At 39.8% G+C, this 24,020-nt stretch overlaps 1 non-coding gene across 1 annotated transcript; it reads left to right on the top strand.

The window, feature by feature from the left end:
- Window positions 1-2,780: 2,780 nt before the first annotated feature.
- Window positions 2,781-2,938, top strand: LOC118662093. The gene has a single exon (XR_004969590.1). It is a non-coding gene; the product is annotated as a U1 spliceosomal RNA (small nuclear RNA).
- Window positions 2,939-24,020: the final 21,082 nt, after the last annotated feature.

Here is a 24,020-nt window from a genome sequence, read left to right as displayed (position 1 = left end):
GTACTATCTTACAAATATTTTCTCTCAGTCTGTGATTTGACTTTTCATTTTCTTATAGATATCTTTGGAAAGCCAAATAATTGGGTTTTACTGTTATTGTTTGAATTTGAAGAGATAAATTATCAACAAAAAGGTGCCATTTTTACTTTATAAATGAGGAAAATAATGTTCATGATAGGTCATTGTACAAGATCTTTCATTAGCCTAGTCTTTTTTTAAAAGATATATTTTTATTGATTTCAGAGAGGAAGGGAGAGGGAGTGAGAGATAGAAACATCAGTGTTGAGAGAGAATCATTGATCAGCTACCTCCTGCATGCCCTTCACTGGGGATCGAGCCCATGACTCAGGCATAGGCCCTGACCAGGAATTGAACAGTGACCTCCTGGTTCATGGGTTGATGCTCAACCACTGAGCCACACCACCCAGGCACTAGTATAAGTCTTGAAATGTAGGTTATATGGTAACTATATGTTTAAATCATTTTGAGGAACTGCCAAATTGTTTCCCAAAGAGACAGCACCATTTTACCATCCCACCAGCAATGTATGAGGGCTCCAATTTCTCTGTATTTTCATCAACACTTGTAGTTGTCTGTCTTTTTCACTTAGGTTATTCGAGTGTATGAAGTGGTATCTCATTGTGGTTTCAATTTGCATATTGAACATCTTTTAAATGTTTATTGGCATTTGCATATCTTTGGAGAATTTCTATTCAGATACTGTACTCATTTTAAAAATGAGTTGCTTGTGTTTTTATTGTTGAATTGTAAGAGTTCTTTAATCATTCTGAATACAAGTCCCTTATTTAATAGGTATTTGCAAATATTTTCTCTCTAATTCTATATATTATCTTTTCGTTTTCTGGATAATTTTCTTTAAAGCACAAAAGTTTTTCATTTTTATAAAGTCCAATTTAGATATTTTCTTTTTGTTGCTGTGTTCTGGGGTCATATCAAGAAACCAATGCCTAACCTGAAGACATGAAGATATACATGTAGGTTTCAGAGACCATGGCATGTGCCCTTGACCGGAATCAAATCCGGGGGGACCCTTGAGTCCACAGACTGATGCTCTAGCCACTGAGCCAAACCAGCTAGGGCTATTTCTTTTTATTTTTATTGATGCATGTTCAGCACCTAGAAAAAAGGCAGACTACTACTAAAGTACCCAGTAGACAATTGTTAAATAAACCTTATTTATTCTCCAGGTCCAATTCTTTCCTTTACTTATTATTTAAACTCCACAAATGCTATGTTTGACACAATTTTCCGCATGATAAAAATGAAGAGACCGTAATGTACTTGCATCACTATTATCAAAGTTAAGTTCAATTACTAAACCAATCTGAAAAACTTTAAACAAAAAAAACCCCAGGGATAAATTTGCTAAAAGAGATATTCTAATCCAGGGGTGGGCAAACTTTTTGACTCGAGGGCCACAATGGGTTCTTAAACTGGACCGGAGGGCAGGAACAAAAGCATGGATGGAGTGTTTGTGTGAACTAATATAAATTCAAAGTAAACATCATTACATAAAAGGGTACGGTCTTTTTTGTTTTTAGTTTTATTCATTTCAAACGGGCCGGATCCGGCCCGCGGGCTGTAGTTTGCCCACGGGCCGTAGTTTGCCCACGGCTGCAGTCTAATCTGAAACATGAGCAGGTTAAATTAAGAAATTCAGAAGACTTCCTTAAATACTCTTCGTTATAAATATCTTGGAATGTGTCCACTTATAAGGGATTACAAAAAATAAGGATACCTCTGAGACAGAAGATAAAGCAGCTTAGCAGCTTATGTTCTGCAGGGCAGGAATCTATGTTGGTACGTTTATCATTCTTACTAGGTGATAGGAAAGCTAACTCAATTAACACAGTGGATATTCAAGTGCAGTTAGCATACCACCAGGGTTCACATGATTACTTCAGTTGAGAACACGCAGACACACCTTTTCAAAAAAAACAAATCTATAATTCCATGGATATTAATGCTTAGGACTAAGTTAAGTAGGTATCACAATAAAAAAAGAATATGGGTCAACCTAAATTTATTTTTAAAACAGTTGGTATGATGATGATATTGCAAAAGTTATGAAGACAATATGTGAAAGACTGAAGTTTTAGAAACATTGGCTTAAAGAAATAAGAAAGGGTACAAAGTGCAGTGTATAAGATTTATAAGCTAGTGTTCATTTGATGGATTTGGAAAGGGAACTATGAATCCAGACAGATACTACTACTAAATGATACATGGACAATGATTCAAGGACAAAGGATAAGCAGATGATATAAGGAAAAGGTGCTAGAACCAGCTGTGGTTTTATGATATGCAAAGACAGGGAGCACTTGTGTCAATCAGTGGTCAGCTCATTGGGGGTCTTAGTCTGTTACGTGTCTGTCTTCACATACATTATCCATCTGAGAAAGAAAAGTACAGGAAGACCGGGACTACGTGTCTCCTACCTCCTTTAGTATTTGGCAGAGCATACAGGTGGATATTTAATAAGCATTTTAATATTAATGAAAGAACAGATAGTATATATGATTAATTCAGAAACAATTTTTCTTGAAGAAGAATATAGATACAGAAAAAATATAGATCGTGTCATAACTACACAGTTCAATGAATTTTCACAAATGGAACAAAACCATAAAACACCATTTACCTTTTGTTTTCACACTATCTGCATTGCCTGAACTTACTTGTTCACTTTTACCTGAATGAAACAGTACACTTGACGACTCATCACTATTTCATGCCATGTCATATCTTAGAACTTCATCATACTTACCTGGCAGGGGAGTCGCCATGGTCACGAAGGTGGTTTTCCCCAGACGAGGCCTAGCCATTGCATTCCGGATGTGCTCACCCCTGTGATTTCCCCAAATGTGGGAAACTGAACTGCATAATTTGTGGTAGCGGGAACTGTATTTGAGCTAGGAAAAAAAGAACAAGAATTTAACTTGGGTTTTTAATTTTTTATTTTATTTATTTATTTATTTTTTAATATATTTTATTGATTTTTTACAGAGAGGAAGAGAGAGAGATAGAGAGTCAGAAACATCGATGAGAGAGAAACATCGATCAGCTGCCTCCTGTACATCTCCCACTGGGGATATGCCCGCAACCCAGGTACATGCCCTTGACTGGAATCGAACCTGGGACCTTTCAGTCCGCAGGCCGACGCTCTATCCACTGAGCCAAACCGGTTTCGGCAGGTTTTTAATTTTTTAAATCTACATGTGAAATGCCTGAGCTTACTTCTTGTATTATTTTTTCTTCTCCCTGATTGTGGGGGTGGGGTGGGAATTAGCATTAGAGTATTATCTCTGGAGTGCTAGTAAGAATTCTATTTATTTTAAACACTTCGAATTCCAACAGCAATGGGTTTTACTCCCTGTATTTTTTCTGGGCAGCCCCTTTCCTTTTGTTCAATTAGAAGTCTATGTATGCGTTATTACTAACCAATAGTATTTTTGGTATATTTTAAGTAAGTTGCTAAGCTCTAACTTATTATGACTTTTCTTCTGGCCATTTTTCTCTATGACTATAGTTAAACACTGTAAAATAAACTTGGTGAATTTATTTATTGCATTTAACTTTCTTTCTGTGATACTTATGTTCTGGATACCTGATTAATTTGAAAATCATAATGGTAGCTTTATTTTTTTTAACCCATTTTGCTTATTTGGAACATTTATCCATAAATCTTTTTGCTGTTGACACGCTATTACAAATCAAAATAATGATATTCATTGTGAGGTACAAGAATAAACTAATAAAAAATATGAACATGGTTGCCATGAAAATTTGGTTTCTTAAATATTGAAATTTTCTCAAAAAAATCTATTTTCTAGTTAATTTTAAAATAATGTATAGTATTTAAATGACTTCGTCATTAAGATTCTTTTTAAAAATGAGTATTATATTCTAACATTCTCTACTTCCAGAAGTCGATGGGAAGTATGTGTTTTAAGAAAAAAGTTAATGAAAATAGACAAATACTTCAAGATATGCTGGAGAAAATCATAAAGAATATTGATTTGAGCCCTAGCCGGTTTGGCTCAGTGGATAGAGTGTCGGCCTGCGGACTGAAGGGTCCCAGGTTCGATTCCGGCCAAGGGCACATACCTGGGTTGCGGGCTCAATCCCCAGTAGGGGGCATGCAGGAGGCAGCTGATCAATGATTCTCTCTCATCATTGATGTTTCTATCTCTCTCTCCCTCTTCCTTCTTCTCTGAAATCAATAAAGAAATATATATTTTTTAAAAGAATATTGATTGTAATTTTTTGGATTTCGTTTTTTGCTTGCTTTATTGCACTGCCTAGAACCCAATGTTGAAAAAAATTGGTGATAGTAGATACCCTTGCCTTGTTCCTGTACTTGGGAAAAAACATTCAACCATTCACCAGTAAGTATATTAGCTGTATATTTTATGTAGGTGCTCTTTATCTGGTTAAGAAATTTTTATTTTATTCCTAATTTCTGAGCGTTCCGTTTTAATCTGAAATGGATGCTGGATTTTTTAAAAAATATATATTTTATTGATTTTTTACAGAGAGGAAGGGAGAGGGATAGAGAGTTAGAAATATTGATGAGAGAGAAACATCGATCATCTGCCTCCTGCACACTTCCCACTGGGGATGTGCTCGCAACCAAGGTACATGCCCTTGACCGGAATCGAACCTGGGACCTTTCAGTCCACAGGCCGACACTCTATCCACTCAGCCAAACCGGTTATGGTTGGATTTTTATTTTATTATTTTTTACCCTAGAAGCCCGTTGCACGAAGATTTGCACAATAGACCTTCCTTCCCCTGGCTGCTGGCACCAGTTTTCCTCTGGCACCCGGGACTCAGGCCTTTGGTCCGGCCACAGCGAGGCTTGGCTTCTCCGCCTCTTCAGTCTTCAGTCGTCTTCACTCTGGCTAGAGCCTTCAATTTCACTCCATGCCTGCGTATGCAAATTAACCTCCATCTTTGTTGGGTTAATTTGCATAGTTGCTCTAATTGGCTGGTGGGCGTAGCGGAGTGACACAATTTTCATGTTTCTCTTTTATTAGTGTAGACTAGAGGCCTGGTGCACAAAAATTTGTGCACTCGGGGGGGAGAGGGGGTCCCTCAGCCCAGCCTGTGCCCTCTCGCAGTCTGGGACCCCTCGGGAGATAACGACCTGCTGGTTTAGGCCTGCTCCTGGGTGGCAGAGGGCAGGCCTAATCCCTAGGTGCAGCCCCTGGTCGGACTCAGAGCAGGGCTGATTGGGGAGTTGGGGCGCCGCCCCCTGTCATGCACAGAGCAGGGAGATTGGGAGGTTGTGATGCCACCCTCAGTCACGCTCAGGGTAGGGCCAATTGGGGGGTTGGGGCACCGTCCCCTGTCACACTCAAGGCAGGGTTGATGGGGAGGTTGAGGCGCCACCCCCTGTCACGCACACAGCAGGGCCCATCGGGGGTTGGGGCGCTGCCCCCGTCACACACAGAGCAGGGCCCATCAGGGGGTTGGGGTGCCACCACTCTCACACTCAGGGCAGGGCCGTTGGGGAGGTTATGGCTCTACCCTGTCACACACAGAGCAGGGCCCGTGGGGGGGGGGGGGGAGCTCACCCCTATCAGGCACAGAGCAGGGCTGATCAGGGGGTTGGGGCGCCTTCCCCTGTCACGAACAGAGCAGGGCGGATAGGGTGGTTGTGGCCCCGCCCCCTGTCACCCACAGAGCCGCAGGGCGATCAGGGGGTTTGGGCGCTGCCCCCTGTCACGCTGATCCCGGTGCCGGGAGGCCTCATGGCTCCGCTGATCCCGGTGCTGGGAGGCATATTACCCTTTTACTATATAGGATAGAGGCCTGGTGCACGGTTGGGTGCCGGCTGGTTTGCCCTGAAGGGTGTCCTGGATCAGGGTGGGGGTCCCCACTGGGGTGCCTGGCCAGCCTGGGTGAGGGGCTGAGGGCTGTTTTCAGGCTGTGGGTGACTGAAGCTCCCAACTGCTCCTTTTTTTCTTTTTTTCTTTTTTTTTTTTTTATTCTGGGCTCCAGCTTTAGCTTGAGGCTTGGCTCCTGCTCTTAGGCCTTGGCTGAAAGTAGGTTTCTGGCCTTTGCTTACAATGTTGCGAATCTGCTGGCTGAAGTCTGGCGGTATTTGTTACAGTGTTTCTTAAACTGCCCGCTCAGAGGCCTGCAGCCGCAGGCGGGGAACGTTGGTTTCCTCCATCACTGAGGCAACCAAGCCTCATGTTAGTTTCAAGCTGCCTGGCTGCCAGCCGCCATCTTGGCTGACAGTTAATTTGCATATCTCGATGATTAGCCAATGAAAAGGGTAGCGGTCGTACGCCAATTACCATGTTTCTCTTTTATTAGTGTAGATATTGAGGGATTATCATACAATTTTTGTTTCTTAATCTGTTAACATGATAAATTGCACTGGCTTATTACACTGATTCCAATTTAAATGATATCCCAATTGTACTTCAGTTGTATCCAACTGTAGCTTCATTCCAAGTGCTCAACATTCCCATGTGGATTGTGGCCACTGTATTGGGCAGTGCAGCTCTCTTTGTTCTTAGCTACTCTGCTATACTACTTTCTACAACAAGCATATCAAACTCAGGCTAACATGGGCCAAATAAACAAGGTTTAAGTTTATGTGGGCCACAAAAAATCAAAAGCTTCAATTTTCATAGAAAGGTAGGTTTATTTTGATAGAGACATGCTGAATACAAAGGGCTGAAATAAATGAGTAATATTTCGAGTTAAAATAAATGAGTTAAAATAAAATATTTTGAGTTAAAATAAATGATTTAACATAAAATAATAAAACATTTTTAAAAAAATTAATATTTTTCTTGAACATTAACTTACCAGACACTGAATGACCACACAAATTATAAGTGTAACACAAATAAACCTATTTTTCTAGTTCTCCAAAAGCGAAATATTTCCTGCTGCGCACACCAAACACGTCTGTCCAAGACTAATGACATCGCAATTGCCTGCTAAAATATTCGCTTCTAGTATTAGTGGAGAGAAATGGTGCGTCTGCGTGTAAGGCATGTAAGGAAAATGAATGCAACATGATTATAGTAATCAGTCATTAGTGAACGTTTTTGTTGTAGTTCATTATTAATAATGATGTATAACAGGATATTGTAAAAATTAAGTTATGAAATTTTTATTAAAACATTTCTTACATACTGTTACATTGGCTGGGCTGTAAAAATACTTGTTGTGGGCCGCGAGTTTGACATGCTTGTTCTACAACGATCACCCAAAAAGCACCTTAGCCAGATTCCCTCCACTCAGAGAATAGGAAACACACAATTTAAAAGTTAACATCTGTGTGAATTAGATATTATTTTTTTCTAAGTGACTGATTATAAAACTGAGATCCAAAAAGTTTTGTGTCATACACATACTTGTGAAGGAAAAGAGAAAGACAACCCAGAGTACAGTGTTCTTTTCATTACATAATCTGCTATTCAATAGTTTTAGGAGGAAAACAAAAAATAACTTACTATAGACCCAGACCTGGGAAGATAGTAAAATGACTTAGCAAGATGCAGAAACTCTTTTAAAAAGGAAAAGTTAAGCAGAATTAAAATTCCCCAAATCCCTTCTTAGATAAAAAACTGGGTTTGCAGCTTTGGGCTGGGTTAGGATTTTGTGAGAGGCAGTTAGAAGAGAAGTAGGGTTAGGGGTGATGACCTGTATTTTATGGGTGTGGAAATAATCAGGAACCAAGGCCTAGGAAACAAAAGTAGTCTGGAACTGTCAAATCCAAGGGCAGAAAGAAAGAATGGGTCTGAAATGAATGATCATCAAAAGTAGTGCGACTTCTTAAACAAATAGTTTACAATCTGGATACAGACTGAAAAGTACACAAGGGTAAAAGCCTTTCACAAGGATCCTGCCTCCGTGAGGGGGACATTCATTACGTTCACCGAGATGCATGAAGCTCCTAGACCTCATTGCCTGTCTGCTGAAATTGTCAAAAAGGAAATATAAAAGGTTGTTTGTAGAGCTGGAAACTCCCTAAACGTACCATAAAGTGTGGGTTCTTCCCATTTGATGTTAACTTCATCATATGGGTAGAGCTAATTTACTCCCAATAGAAAAACCTAGTCCCACACCAGGACCAGGGCCCAATCTCATCCTTTGTTACGAGGAATTGAAGGAACTCTAATTCAGTAGCTCAAGTGTTAGCTTAGCTGCTAGCCTGGCTTTGCTCTCTTCTCCCAGGATTTGGGTTATTCTGCTGCATTCTTACTATGAAAGATAACCCCAAAGTTCAAAAGACTGAAATCTCATGCCTGTTATCAGACCTGTCTGACTTTGCCTGCCTGCCTGTCTAAACAGCTATCTCAACAGTGCCTTCACTTACTTTCTTCTCTCCGTGCAGGGTGGGAAGAGCGTTCAAATTTGAGTTTTGTTTTTTCTTACATATTTAAGCCTGCTCATATTTTGAATTCTTTTTGTGTCAGTTTTAGTTTTTAATTTGTTATTTTGATCTAATGTCACATTTTATTGACATGCAATTATTCCTAATGTTTTATTTCGTTTTCATGTCTATAAAACGTGACAATGTGATTTATAGCAATACCCGCTTTTTGCTATTGATAATTTTTGCTTTTCTCATTTTAGTTATTGGACTTGCTAGGAATTTATCAATTTTATTTATCTTTACAAAGAATCAACATTTGGTTTTGTTAATTTTTTCAATTTTGTGTCCATTTTCCAATTCATTGACTTTTGCTCTTAACTTTTTTATTTTTATTTTACATTTTTGGGTTCAATTTGCTGTTTTCTGAATAGGATAGTGATATGGAGACTTGAATAATTGACTTCCAACCTTTTTTTATTTTAACATTCCACTTGACTTGAAGCTATTTTCTCTTTAGGCACTATTTTAGCTGTAACCCACAAATTTTATTATATTTTTGTTATATTCAATTCAAAATATGTTAAGATTTCCATTGTTTTATTCTTTCATCTGTGATTTTTTAAGTACTTTGCTCAATTTCCAAAAACTTAGGAATTTTAAAATCATCTTTCTGTTATTGTTGGTTTAATTTCATTGTAGTCAAAAAACCATTTTGAATTACAAAGTCAATACTTTACAATTTGTGAATACTTGCTTTATGGCCCTGCATCTAGTCTCTTTTTTTTGTAAATGTTCTATGTACTTGAGAGAATCTGTATTCTGCAGTAGTTTGGGGATGGGGCTCTATATATGATGAATAGGTCAAGTTGATCAATGATGTTGTATAAATCTTCTAGATCTAGACAATCATTTTTTGTCCTCTTATTTTATTTGTTACTGTGGGATGTGGGTTGAAATTTTCAACTATCTTAATAGATTTATCTGTATCTCTTTATAATTCTTCTGTCAGCTTTTGCTTCATGTATTTTTTGAAGCTGTGTTAAATAATGTGTCTAAGATAACACAGCTAGTCAGAGATAAAGCTGAGACTTAGCTCAAGTCTGACTGTAAAGTATTCAGGTATAGTGCTTTAGAGTACTCATCTAAGAATACTGACTTTAAGTTATATTATTTAATTAAAACTATGTAAAAATTATAGAACTAGTAAAAACAAAACTTATTTCAATAATGCCAACTTAGCCCAGCCGATGTGGCTCAGTGGTTAAGCGCTGACCCATAAAACAGGAGGTCACGGTTCGATTCCCAGTCAGGGCACATGCCTGGGTTGCTGGCTTGATCCCAAATAGCGGGTATGCAGGAGGCAGCTGATCAGTGTTTCCTCTCTCTCAGCATTCATGTTTCTATCTCTGTCTCCCTCTCCTTTCTTTTCTGAAAACATTAAAAACATATTTGAAAATTCTAACTTAATACAGTGCGGCCTTGACTTACGAGTTTATTTCGTTCCGTGACGGAGCTCATAACTCAAATTACTCGTATGTCAAATCAATAGTGAATGAGTGAGACACGTGATGCTGGGCTGATGTTGTGGCGTTCACTGAGATGTTCGCTGCGCCAACTAGCAGTGGGGTATCTGAAGCTGGCTCATAACCCGAATTTTAGCTCACAACTCAAAGCAAAAAATCGGCCGGGAGATGGCTCGTATCTTGAAAAACTCGTTAGTCGGGACACTCGTAAGTCAAGGTCCTACTGTACATTAATTTTAATCACTCTTAGGGTAGAAAGAAATTGGCAAATGAAAGAGCAGTTATGGAGAACCTCTCTAAACTTTTTCTTATTTCCTCAGTCTTCTGCAACTGGAAAGTAATGTTGATAGAAGTTCTAAAGTTGCTCTCCCGTTTTTCTTCATTTACACTGAAACCTCACATGGGAGCTAGTGGAGTCCTTAACCTAAAAGACTATTAAAGTGACATAGAGAAAGTGGCTTCTTGTCCAAGAGCTTAACTTTCTCCTCAAAACAGTTTAATGAGCCACATGGTGTTAGCACATATCAAGAATTGTCACTTGGCCCAGTGATCCCACTACTAGGAATATATCCCAAGAAACCAAAAACGCCAATCAGAAAGGATATATGCACCCCTATGTTCATAGCAGCTCAATTCACCATAGCTAAGATTTGGAAACAGCCTAAGTGCCCATCAGCAGATGAGTGGATTAGAAAACTGTGGTACATATACACAATGGAATACTATGCTGCGGTAAAAAAAAAAAAAAAAAAAGGAACTCTTGCCTTTTGCAGCAGCATGGATGGACCTGGAGAGCATTATGCTAAGTGAAATAAGCCAGTCAGAGAAAGATAAATATCACATGATCTCACTCATTTGTGGATTATAGAGAACAACATAGACTGATGAAAAGGGACAGACCCAAAGACTGAGAAACAGCGATCAGGCTATCAATCCCCAGAAGGAAAGTAGGGGAGGGCGGGGGTAAGGGGAAGAGATCAACCGAAGGACTTGTATACATGTATATAAGCCAAACCAATGGACATGGACAACAGGGGGATGGGAGCATGAATGTGCGGGGCGGGGGTGGGGGGAGGTTGGGGGTTAATGGGGGGGATGAGGACACATTTGTAATACCTTAACTAATAATAAAAAAAAAAAATTAAAAAAATAATAATAAAAAAAATAAAAAGAATTGTCACTACTCCCATAGCCGGTTTGGCTCCATGGATAGAGTGTTGGCCTGTGGATTGAAGGGTCCCAGGTGTGATTCTGGTGAAGGACATGCACGTTGGTTACAGGCTTGATCCCAGGCCCTGATCCGGGTGTGCGGGAGGCAACCAATCAATGCGTCTCTCTCACATGGATGTTTCTCTCTCTGTGTCTCTACATCTCCCTTCCACTCTCTCTAAAAATCAATGGAAAAATATCCTCTGGTGAGGATTAACAACAACAAAAAAGAATTGTCACTGTTTCCTTCTTTCCTTCCTTCCTTCCTTCCTTCCTTCCTTCCTTCCTTCCTTCCTTCCTTCCTTCCTTCTTTCCTTCCTTCCTTCTATCCTTCCTCCCTCCCTTCCTCCCTCCCTCCCTCCCTCTCTCATTTGTTTGGAAAGTACTAATAGCCTTTGACTCTGCTCTCTCTGTGTCTGTGTAGCATATGTGTCATATCCTACTGTGCTTCCATCTGTTCTATTTCAATATAACTTCAGGGATAGGGAAACATTCAAGGACTCAAAAGCAATATACTGATGGGATTTTTGTTTTTATTTTGTTAATAAAAACAACAAGGAAAGAGAAACAAAGAAAAAATTCCGACTTACTGTTGCAATTCCTTGAATAGAGTAATGTTTAGTGATATAATTTTTAAATTAAAATAATGATTATACTTTATGTTTTGAGGACTTGGGTCACAAAAGGGGTTGGAATGTGGAAGAGGGAAATATTGGAGAGGTGTTCTGACTACCTTCCATCCCCAGAAAAAAGCTGGTTTTGGGTAGGAAACAGGATACAGACCATAAAGAGTTCAAGAACTTGTCAAAAGGACCTCTTGCCCCCAAATGAACAGGCTAACAGAACAACGAAGATTTCTCTGCAAGACTGGGCTTTGAAAGGTCTCACTCCTCAGCAGGCTTTGGATGCTTCCAGATCTTCTGGCCAAGTCCTGAATTCTGTACACAGATCCCTTCTGTCCTTTGAAGGAGTTTATCTTGAGATTAGACATCTAATGATGTCTTCTGTTGGAGGAAAAGAAAGAAATATGCCATTCCAAGACTAAAGAATTTAACCTTCTTATATAAAGTGCAAGACCGTGTTTATTTTTCAAGTGCAACAGTGCCACCCAGTGGACAAAATACTTCAGCAATTTGCCAAACAGATGACTGAACATTCTCTATTTGTCATTGACAAAATAGATGCTTTTAAAAGTTTGCCCCTCAATAAAGGTCAGTGGTGTTTTGCCCCCTAAATGCAGGTCAGTGGTGTTTCCCACACTTACACTGAAATGGCTCTCGGTGACTTGTGGCCCCACAGAGGGTTGTTCAGCAGGATGTTAGTTAATACCTGGCACCCACAGAACCCAACTGGGCAAGGGGACAGACAGACCTGTTCCCAACCACCTCTCTTCCCTCCACTAGAACTCTAATGAAATGTTCTTGCAGCAGCGATGCTTTGGGGGAGGCGCTGGTCAGACCCCTTACAGTTACTTGGAGATAATAGTGAAATAATCTCTCTTGGAGGCCAGGGTTGGCGTCTGGTTAGAGTGCATAATGGGAGAAGAGGATTAGAGTAAGATTTCTAGGTAAGATATGTACATGAGGAAGAGGATTTTCTTAATTCTATGTTTTAGTATACTAACCTAGAGCAATTATAACTAAACTAGTAGCCTGGTGCACGAAATTCGTGCACATTAAAAGGGAATCAATTGGCAGAGATATTTTAATATTGCTATTTGCTCTTTCTCTATAATAGAAGTGTGAGAGATGAAAGGAAATTAGTAAAATGTATATGAAAATAATATATAAATTTATTAATAAATAAACAGTAACAAAAGGATATAACAACAACAGAGGCATGATATAAAAACATCAAAAACATGATATGAAAACAAAAAAAATGATATAAAAACAACAGTGATGCAAACAATGATTGATAAAGTGATTAAACTTATTCTAATATCTCCCTGTACACCACATTAAGAGTGAAAACACTTTCAGAATGCTTGACTAATTTCCCTTGTGATGAAGTATTTAGAACTTTAACTGTAACATCACATGCTCTTCAAACTCGAGAGAAAGCAACATATAACTGACCATGTGATTTATTAGTAGTCATCACAAATTCTGGCATCACAGGAAACCGTCATCGAATCAATTTAAATGGGAGGCCAGTGTCAGATGGGGAAAAATTAATTCTTGGAATCAGAACAACCTCTCCCTCTGCAGATCCTGTTAATACTTCAGCTTCGATAATGTTAGGTCATAATCTTTTGATAATAAATCTGGTACCATTACAAAGACCCCATTTATTATTCAGATTTCTCAATAGCATGATGATTGCACCAACTTTCAATTTTAATTTGTGACACGGCATTCCCGAAGGAGTAATACTATTAAGAAATTCGATGGGAAAAAATTTTCCTTTTCAGCATCATCTGTGGAATCAATAGAATCATCATTCAAATATGTGTGAAAATCTCCATCGAGTATATCCAAAATTTCTTCATTTAATTTTTGAACATGCTCATTTTTTGGACAAAGAATTGCACATTTAGATATATTTTTAATATTATCTATAGATATAGTATTTCCAAAGGTAACTTCAATAATAGATCCATCACAAATCATTTCACAGGGGATTTCAATAATATCCATTCTTAAATGAAAACTGCTATCAAGTTTGCCATCTCCAAGTTTTACTAACCATCCACTATAAGCAGAATCTTCTGATCTCATATTTGTTGTAAGAGACAACTTTCTGAAACATCCCCAAACATTGCAGTACTTTAAACTCGTTTGTACTATGGCTGATCACAGAGCATACGGTACAATACTGAGACATTGTCGAAAATCTCCTCCAAGAAGGAGAACTTTCCCACCAAATACAACATTCAAATTTCTCTTAGTAATCTGTCTATGGCGTTTATAGCATGACTGGATGCCATGGTGCATTCATCAATAATGAGAAGTTGGGCCTTTTTAGTAGTTTTAGCAACTTCACTCTTTATATTGAGTCTAGAAATTGAAGTTTCATTTAATGGAATCGGTAATTTATATTGGGAATGAAAGGTGCTTCCACCGAGAAGTAAATTTGCAGCAATTCCTATAGACGCTGTGGGTAAAACTATACCACCACGACCTCTAATATAATGTATTAAAACTTTATACAGATATGCAGGTGAATAGGATTCCTAGCTGGCAGGACCCTGACAGCAAGCTGGCCACCTGTGGATTCCGTGAAGACTGGGGCTCCCTGCTCCCTCCTCCCTCCTGTCAGGGTCCGGGGTGCAGGTGAATGGGGTTCCTGGCAGGCAGGCCACTGATAGCAAGCTATCCAACAGCAGATTCTGTGAGGAATGGGGCTGCCTTCTCCCTACTGTCAGGGTCTGGTTTGAAGGCCGGACTCAGTACTTACACGCTCTGCTCCGAGGGCAGGTTCCTGCCTGAAACCTTGCCCTGAGGGTGGGTTCCTGCCTGAAACCTCGCCCTCCAGGAAACAGCTGGGGGAGGGCACAGCCATTTCCAAGACAACCCTTGCAGGACTGACTTCCTTTCGCTTGGTCGCGCTTCTGTACGTGATGTTAGGCCCAGGTTTTTTATATAAGCAGATAAGTAAAGTCAGCCATAAGTTCTACATTATTCTTTGTTCTTTTTCAAGTTTAGTCTTGCTGAGAAGTCCTAGAGAATCTCCGGGCCCTTCTCTAGAAGACAAGACTGCTTCTAACGCATAAAGGATGCCTGATCCTGGCGACTAAAGGAGCTCCCACTGTCAAGTGTCCACCACGAACAATGCCTTGTGCTAAGATTTCATGTACCTTCACTCATGCCATATTTAGTGCACACAAACTTGGTGTGTAGGCATTGTGGAATCTATTCTTATTGGTAAGAAAAATGAGACTCCAAACAAGTTAACTCAAGTAGCAGAATCAGAGATCATATCTCAATTATTTCAGTTCTAAAGCCCATTATCTTTTCAGTATATACTAGTATATTGTCCCCTCCCAATGTAAGTCAATGTTCAACTATTCAGAGGTTATCCACTGAGTTTGCTTATAATTGGACTCATGGTATCTCTCTCTCATTCCTTCTTCCTGCCTTAACCTTATTTATGGGTTGATTAGTTCCTTCATATTATAGATAAAGAAGAAAAACTAGGGTGAGTATGCTTTCCTCTTTTTCATAGTTTGGGCAAATACTGGCGGAATAAGAGTTTTAAACTAAGTGTTCAGAGGAAGCTTGTGCTATCAGTGTATTTTTACTAACCCTCACCCTAGCTTGAAGAGTAGATTATAAATATCTTCTCTTCCCAATGTTCATTAACTTTCTTTTCACCATAACAGCCACTCTTTAATTAATAAAGTGCTTAATTTTTAACTAATAAATCACTTAATTTACTTTTCTTTTGTTTATTTCAGATGAGAATATTTGAAGTTCCTCAAAAAACCCCACTGGAGGGGTAATTTTGAATAAAATTCATAAAGGCAGGAAATAGTAAATAATTGATGGTAACACTACCCTAAAGTGCCAATTGAACTGGTATATTTTGCAGGTAGATTACCAAGATCTTTTCTCTTTGAATGATTTTGACAGCCTGTCCATCAGACTTGGAAATGACATGAAATTAGAAGGAATTATAATATATGGGATGGCAGTCCAGGAATCCAAACAGATTAAGAAGGCTAAAATAATGAGGCAAAATAAGAGAGATAAAAAAAAATTATTTTTTAAATTGATTTTGAGAGAGACATCAATTTGTTGTTCCACTTATTTATGCATTAATTGGTTGATTCTTGTATGTACTCTGACAGGGGATCAAACCTACAACCTTGGCATATTGGGATGACACTCTAACCAATTGAGCTACCGGCCAGGCCAAAAGAGCTAAAATTTAACAGATATGAACATAATGCATTTAGGAATGAGTTTGACTATCATATTAGAAAGTCAAAATTTATCATAGCTTAACCAAATATGCAATATTCATAAGAGGGGAGTGTGATAGCACTCCAAGCTCATCAGACAATGCCTGGAGGATGTTGTTCCCACTGTAGGAGTCACAAACTGAGTCACCCTGCTGGAAGGCAGTGAGGATGGTGAGGGGACTCAAAACCGTGTCTATGAAAAATACTTGAAGAGACTGTTAGGTTTTCGGAGGAGGAATGCATGAGGCCAGAATGGTGAGGAATTAAGAATTTATTCCATCATCCGCACACCAGGTGGCTGACCCTGGATGGCTCCAGCTGGCTTTTAGAGGACTTTTGGAGGGCTTTTTCTGGGCGGAGAATTCTTTGTGCATACCCAGAGGGGAGATAATGGAATGTGGTCTCAGCAAAGGGAATGTTCATAGTGAAATGGCCTGAAAAGCCAGTTCCCGGGGAAGGGGTATGGATTTAATTGCTCGATCAAACCTAACAGAAAACAAGGTCTTTATTCCGAAGGAAAAATAAATAAAAGGTATTTCAAGTACTAATTTGTGGAAGGAGAATCAGATTTTTCTTGTGCCGCTCCAGAAGGCAAAGTAAGACCATTTGGTAGATGCCAAGAGAGGCAGATTTTAGCTCAAAGTGAGGTGTTTTTTAATTCAAGGAGATAACACATTTTTAGTAATAAAAATAATGGTGCCCGGCTGGCATGGCTCAGTGGTTGAGTGTCGACCTATGAACCAGGAGATCATAGTTTGATTCCTGGTCAGAGCACAAGCATGAGTTTCAGGCTCGATCCCCATTGTGGGGCGTGCAGGAGGCAGCCAATAAATGATTCTCTGTCATCATTGATATTTCTATCTCTCTCTCCATCTCCCTTCCTTTCTGAAATCAATAAAAATATATTTTTAAAAATAATGGCTATGACTTACTAAGGATTTACAATGTCTCTGGCACTATTCTAAGAGCTTTACATGAATTAACTCATTTTAGCCCCAACTAGGATTTTAGACCCATGACCTCATTTCACTATTATCCTCATTTCACAGGAAGAACTGAATAAATCTGTCCAAGGCCAGACAACTAGAAAGTGGCAGATTTGAATGCATGGAGTCTGACCTCAGAGCTGGGATTCTGACTGCGCGGTTCAAGCAGAGGCTTGTGGAGTGATGGTGTGTGTGTCCGGGGGGGTGGGGGAGGGAGAGGGTGTCACAGGCAGAGCAAAGCCTGGCTGGGATGAGGAAACTTACATGAGACTAATAGCTACATTTATTGAGCATGTGCCAGGTGTCAGGCACTGGACTAAAAATTTCACATACGTTAAAGGAGATTATCCAGTGAAGCACAGCAGAGTGTCGAGTGCATTGTAAATACTCCAATCTTACTGTTAAATCAAGTACAAGAAGGGGATAAAGATATTTTCAGACATGCAAAGACTCAAAAACATAACCCAAACAAAAAGCCTTTGCCTATTTCAGCTATGGGCAAACTACGGCCCGCTGGCCGGATCTGGCCCATTTGAAATGAATAAAACTAAAAAAAAAAAAAAAAAAAAAGACCGTACCCTTTTATGTAATGATGTTTACTTTGAATTTATATTAGTTCACACAAACACTCCATCCATGCTTTTGTTCCGGCCCTCCAGTCCAGTTTAAGAACCCATTGTGGCCCTCGAGTCAAAAAGTTTGCCCACCCCTGGGCCCTATTTCTTAGGACCTTACTGGAAAATGTGCTCTGTCAAACAAAAGGATAACCAAAAATGAAAATGACTTACAGCGCAAGAAACAGGAGAGGAAAGGATGATGGTGAAGGGAGGGTTCACGATGACAGCTGTCACCAGGCACGAGAACAAACCAACTCACAGTGGATCACAAGGACCATGAGAGCCTTTTTTGAAAGGTGAAAACAATGGGATATTTAATGGGTCAGAACGACTTGAAAGGAGATTCAGACTACTGTCAAAGAGCTTCAGGCTGAGTTAGTGATCAGCAATAAAAAACTAAACTGCTTGAAGCTATTAACTCCAGGGAAAATAAAGACAGGTTCAGAATTTTTTAAAAAATCATGGTATACTACTTGTCTCAGGGGTGAATAGTATTTACATAGTCATATCATGTAAACCCTTCATATTGGTCTAACCAAAAACTTGATATAACAATTTTTGGAAGGTGGGGGCCAGAGGAGGATGGACAGAAGGGAAGGGGGAATACCTGTGTGGTGAGTGAAGGAAGAGCCAAGAGAGTTAGTTCCCCATCTAGTTTACAAAACAGAAAAAAAATCAAGAAATAACAATTAAGCATATGGTTTAGAGGCATGACAGTAAGCATCAAAATGATCAGCTATAAAATTGAAAGTGGTTGTCTCTGAAGAGTGGGTAAGGAGGTCTGGGTTTTGCTCTTTTTCTTAACAAAACTTGTTGAATTTCTTGATTCTTTAGGCTAAGTGTATGTATAATGATAATGATAAAAACAAAAATGCTTCAGATTTATTCGGTTTTATAAAGCATTTCTACCTATTGACTCTCACAGATTTTTTGTAGACAGATTTTTCACACCAGACACACATTGTCCTTTTTTGGATTACATGAATTCCTTGGTACCATGGTCAACAGATAAAATTGCTTTGTGAACAGTTTGAAGTTATGGCCAGGCAGAGTTAATCCTGAGTAGATCCTGGACATGAGGCTTGCTTGTCTTAATTAAGGGTGGAAATAAAGTGGAATATCTTTTCCCAAATTCTCAGTATTTCCCAAACAAAATAGCAACCATATTTGAGGAATAGAGAATGGTGGGAATTATCAATATAGAGGGTTTGCTCTTAAGAATAAGGATCGATAGGTAAACACTGGAGATTGCTGCCTTGCACAACCACTTCAAAAATACAACTAAAAGACAAAACAGACATCATCCAGAACCACAGGAAGGCTGGCTGAGTGGAAATTCTACAACTAGAAAGAGAAAAGCATACTGAGACTCAGAGGAGGTGCGGTGCGGAAGTAAAATACAGAGGTACTGAGGTGCATGTGGAGAGGGCTGGCGGCTGAGGACATGGTTGTCTTTTTCAATCGGGAGGGAGTCTCAAGCTCTGAGCTCCAGTTCCGGGCGAGTCTCTGGGGACCCAGACTCATATGGGAGAAACTGGACTGTCTGGCATCAGTCGGAACTCGAGGGCAGCTTTCTCTCAGAGGTGCTTGCAGTGATTGCTGGGACACTGAGAAGCAGGGCCTCTGAAGGCAGGACTGAGAGCAGCCATAACTGCTCGCTCCACCCTGATCATCCCCTGGGACCCCACCCCACCCAAGCCATGCACGGAGGCTTTTGCATATGAAAGGCCTGGCCCTTTGCAATCTGATAATTATCTAACAAACTGCAGCTGGCCCAAGGCCCCAGGGCAACTTGCATTTCATCACAGCTGGCTCCTGCTGGGTAGCCTCAGGCAAAGGCTAGATTAGCACCTCCTTAGAGATCCAGGAGCCAGTGTGCCCAGTGATCAGAGTGGGAACATCCAGATTTCAGCTCCTCGGATCCATAAAGGACATACTCAGGGGGCAGACTCAGTGACCACCAAAGCCCCACTGAAGCAAGTCTTGTCCCGGAGGGGTGTCCCTAGCACAGAAGTTCTCCCACTGCAGACACAGCTGATTCTCACAGCCAATTGGCCTGCAGGTCAATTCCTCCCAGTGATACCTACAACAATCAAGGCTAAACGACAACAAGACTGTGCACAAAGCCCACAAAGGGGTGCACCAAGAGTGTCTACCTCAGGTAATTGGGGAGGCTGAGCCATTGGGCCCTATAGGACACCTAGCACAGAAAACCACTCTATTGACACAGTGAAGCATAAAAAAATGCGGAGACAAAGAAACAGGACACAAATGACAGAAATGGAGGAAAGCAAACGACTGGATATAGAGTTCAAAACCACACTTTTAAGGTTTTTCAAGAATTTTCTAGAAACCGCCAACAAACTTAATGAGACCCTCAAGAAATCTAATGAGACCCTCGAGGTTGTGATAAAGGACCAACGAGACATTAAGCATACACTGACTGAAATAAAGAATATTATACAGACTAGAGGATCGCAAGAATCAAGTCAAAGATTTGAAATATGAAGAAGCAAAAAACACCCAACCGGAAAAGCAAAATGAAAAAAGAATCCAAAAATACGAAGATAGTGTAAGGAGCCTCTGGGACAGCTTCAAGTGCACCAACATCCGAATTATAGAGGTGCCAGAAGAAGAGAGAGAGCAAGATATTGAAAACCTATTTGAAGAAATAATGACAGAAAACTTCCCCTACCTGGTGAAAGAAATAGACTTACAAGTCCAGGGAAGCACAAAGAACCCCAAACAAAAGGAATCTAAAGAGGACCACACCAAGACACATCATAATTAAAATGCCAAGGGCAAAAGATAAAGAGAGAATCTTAAAAGCAGCAAGAGAAAGAAACTCAGTTACCTACAAGGGAGTACCCATACGACTGTCAGCTGATTTCTCAACAGAAACTTTGCAGGCCAGAAGGGAGTGGCAAGAAATATTCAAAGTGATGAATACCAAGAACCTACAACCAAGATTACTTTATCCAGCAAAGCTATCATTCAGAATTGATGATAAAGAGCTTCACAGATAAGGAAAAGCTAAAGGAGTTCATCACCACCAAACCAGTATTATATGAAATGCTGAAAGGTATCCTTTAAGAAGAGGAAGAAGAAGAAAAAGGTAAAGATACAAGCTATGAACAACAAATGCACATCTATCAACAAGTGAATCTGAAAATCAAGTGAATAAATAATCTGATGAACAGAATGAACTGGTGATTATAATAAAATCAGGGACATAGAAAGGGAGTGGACTGCCTATTCTTGGGGGAGAAAGGGGTGTGGGGGATGCGGGAAGAGACTGAACAAAAATCGTGCACCTATGGATGAGGACGGGGGAGGGGAGGTGGTGAGGGCGGAGGGTGGGGTGGGAAACGGGTGGAGGGGAGCTATGGGGGGAAAAAGAGGAACAACTGTAATAATCTGAACAACAAAGATTTAATTAAAAAAAATACCTTCACAATAGTTCAGAAGTGTAACTGTGCTAAGTTTTTAGAATCAGACACAGTTACAAACGATTGTCACTGCCCAAGGGTTTATACAATCATTTCTCTGATTCATTATTGTTATCATCTGGACAGTCCTATTTGTCAGAAAGGTGGGACTTTTCACTTTAATTGTGTATGGAATTCATTAATCATTTGTTATCATCTTAATCAAGAGGAATGAATATTGTAATAAACACTCACTGATAGCCTCCAGTGCACTAAGATGCTACTTATGAAAAACAATGCACTGGGATAGTTCAGAATGTTCCCTCCGCCTTGGGTGTGCTTACTAATTTGCTGAATGTTCTCCGAAGGCTTTTAATGGTAAAGGAAAAGTACTAGGTGCTCTCTTTAGTGTGTTAACTGAGAGCACAATGTCTAGTCTTTGGTCCACACGCAAATGCTATTATAGGACCTGACTTAAAAATACTGTGGCTTCCCCCTCCTACCTTGTAAGCTTCTTGGAAACCCTGTATCATCACATCATCACATTACTGATCATTGTCATTTTGTCAGTGCCGAACATGTTGCTTCGCATTTTGGCAGGTGTTCAGCGATTGTTTGTTGAATGAATCCATCTTTTTTTTTTTTTTTAATATATTTTATTGATTTTTTACAGAGAGGAAGGGAGAGAGATAGAGAGTTAGAAACATCGATGAGAGAGAAACATCGATCAGCTGCCTCCTGCACATCTCCCACTGGGGATGTGCGCGCAACCCAGGTACATGCCCTTGACCGGAATCGAACCTGGGACCCTTGAGTCTGCAGGCCGACGCTCTATCCACTGAGCCAAACCGGTTTCGGCTGAATCCATCTTTGATTAGTAAACTTTTCCATCAGTCAAGTCATTCAGGTAACAGGAAAAACTCAGGACTTAACAGTCTTCCGCGTTCAGGAGATTATTATTATTATTGTTGTCAGTTTTATTTCTACTACAGATGCAATAATTTAAACTTACCTACCAAAGTATGCAATTTCATTGACTACAACTTCTCTCTTGTCTTCAGATTCCTAAACTGTAAAACGAGGGAGACATTTTCTAACAATACTTGATAATCAACTGAATGGCTATGTTACCCACAGCATGTCATGCAAATACAAAGCACTAATAATGCTATTACAATTGTAAGATCCGCATGAGTGGTCAGGATCTCTAATTCTATAGTCATATTGCAAAAACAAGATGTACTCAGCTCAAACAAAAGAATCTTCTGTCAGAAGTGTCATCACAGATAATCATAGGCAAATGTGCTGGTGTCTGCACTTTTCATCTAAAACTGATGTCTGTTACTTTAAGTACGACAATCTTGCTCTTTACAACATATTAAAAATAGGTACTTATTAAAATGCAAAATAGCTATTGCTGATAGGTATCCTGATGGAGATAAAAAGAACAGTTTTTAGAATTGAAACTACTTAGTATAATGGCAGAAACAAAGACCAAGAAGTGAGAAAACTCAGTGTGTGTGTTGATATTAGTGTGGAGATAGCAGATACTGAGGGCAGAAAACAAGACAAAAACGGTGAGCTGGGGTCAGACTGGGGAGGGCCTTGAATCCTCTATTACCTGGAGCAATTGTACTTCATGCTGAGGTGAACAGGAAATCTTGATGCTGTGTGAGCAGAAATCTGGCTGTTATGTAAACCATGTTTGGGAGGCTAGTCTCGTAATGAAATGAAGCAGAGACCAAGAGCAAGGGGATAATCCTTGCTCTCACAGAGTACAGATTTTTTTTTAACAGTAGTTTTGTCCTAGAGCAGTGGTGGTTTTAAAAAATATATTTGTATTGATTTCAGAGAGGAAGGGAGAGGGAGAGAGAGATAGAAACTAAACTGTTACCCAAAGTCATTATCAAACTTACAGTGCCATCAAAAGTGTATGAGGCACCCTAGCTGGTTTGACTCAGTGATTACAGCCTCAGCCTGCGGACTAAAGGGTCACAGGTTTGATTTAGGTCAAGCGCACATATCTCAGTTGCAGGCTCAATCCCTGGCCCCGGTTAGGGCGCATGTGGGAGTCAACCAATTGATGTGTCTCTCTCTCATCAATCTTTCTGTCTCCCTCCTTTCCATTCTCCCCCCCCCCACCACCAAAAGTGTTTGAAGGGGGAGGGGGATGGAGAGAGGGTTGGTGGAGGCAGGAGAGGGCATAGAGGGGATAAATGGTGGTGGAAAAAACAAATAAAAAGTACATGAGAGTTTTCTATAAATTAAGCAACTCCACTTTCTCACCAAACATTAAAAAAATTGATCAATTCTTAAGTTTCTGCCAATCTGGTAGGTATAAAATGGTAACTCACTGTTTTTAACTTGTACTTCTCTGATCACTAATGAAGTTAACAATATTTCCATATGTTTATTGGCCATAATTCTCCCCCTTCTGTGTAATACCTAACCAAATCATTTGCCCATTTTCTGGTTGGTTTGCATTTCTTCTTCCTTAAAAAAAATTATACACACACACACACACACACACACACACACACACACACACACACAGATTGATTTCAGAAAGAGGAAAAGGAAGGAGAGATAGAAACATCAATGATGAGAGAGAATCGTTGATCAGCTGCCTTCTGCACGCCCCCTTCTGGGGACTGAGCCTGCAACCCAGGCATGTGCCCTAATCAGGAATCGATCTGGGACCCCCTGACTCATGGGCCGATGCTCAACCACTGAGCCATATCGGCAGTTTGTATTTCTTTATTGATTTCCCAGGCCGCCTCTGTCTTATATCAGATTTCCTATTTCTATGAATCTGTTTTTAGCATCTGTTTCTGGACTAATTCATTTTATTTTATTATTTAAAACAGATCAGCTAAAAATCTATTCTCATTGAAAGCTTCAGTGAAGGAATATATAAGAAATTTTTGAAAACAGTCAGTAATCACTGAGGATTCCTGTGCCACCAGAGGGAGCCCCAGGGGGT

The sequence above is a fragment of the Myotis myotis genome, unplaced genomic scaffold (genome assembly GCF_014108235.1).
Source record: "Myotis myotis isolate mMyoMyo1 unplaced genomic scaffold, mMyoMyo1.p scaffold_m19_p_1, whole genome shotgun sequence".
Classification (NCBI taxonomy): Eukaryota; Metazoa; Chordata; class Mammalia; order Chiroptera; family Vespertilionidae; genus Myotis; species Myotis myotis.
This window is presented reverse-complemented; position numbering and strand designations above follow the sequence as displayed.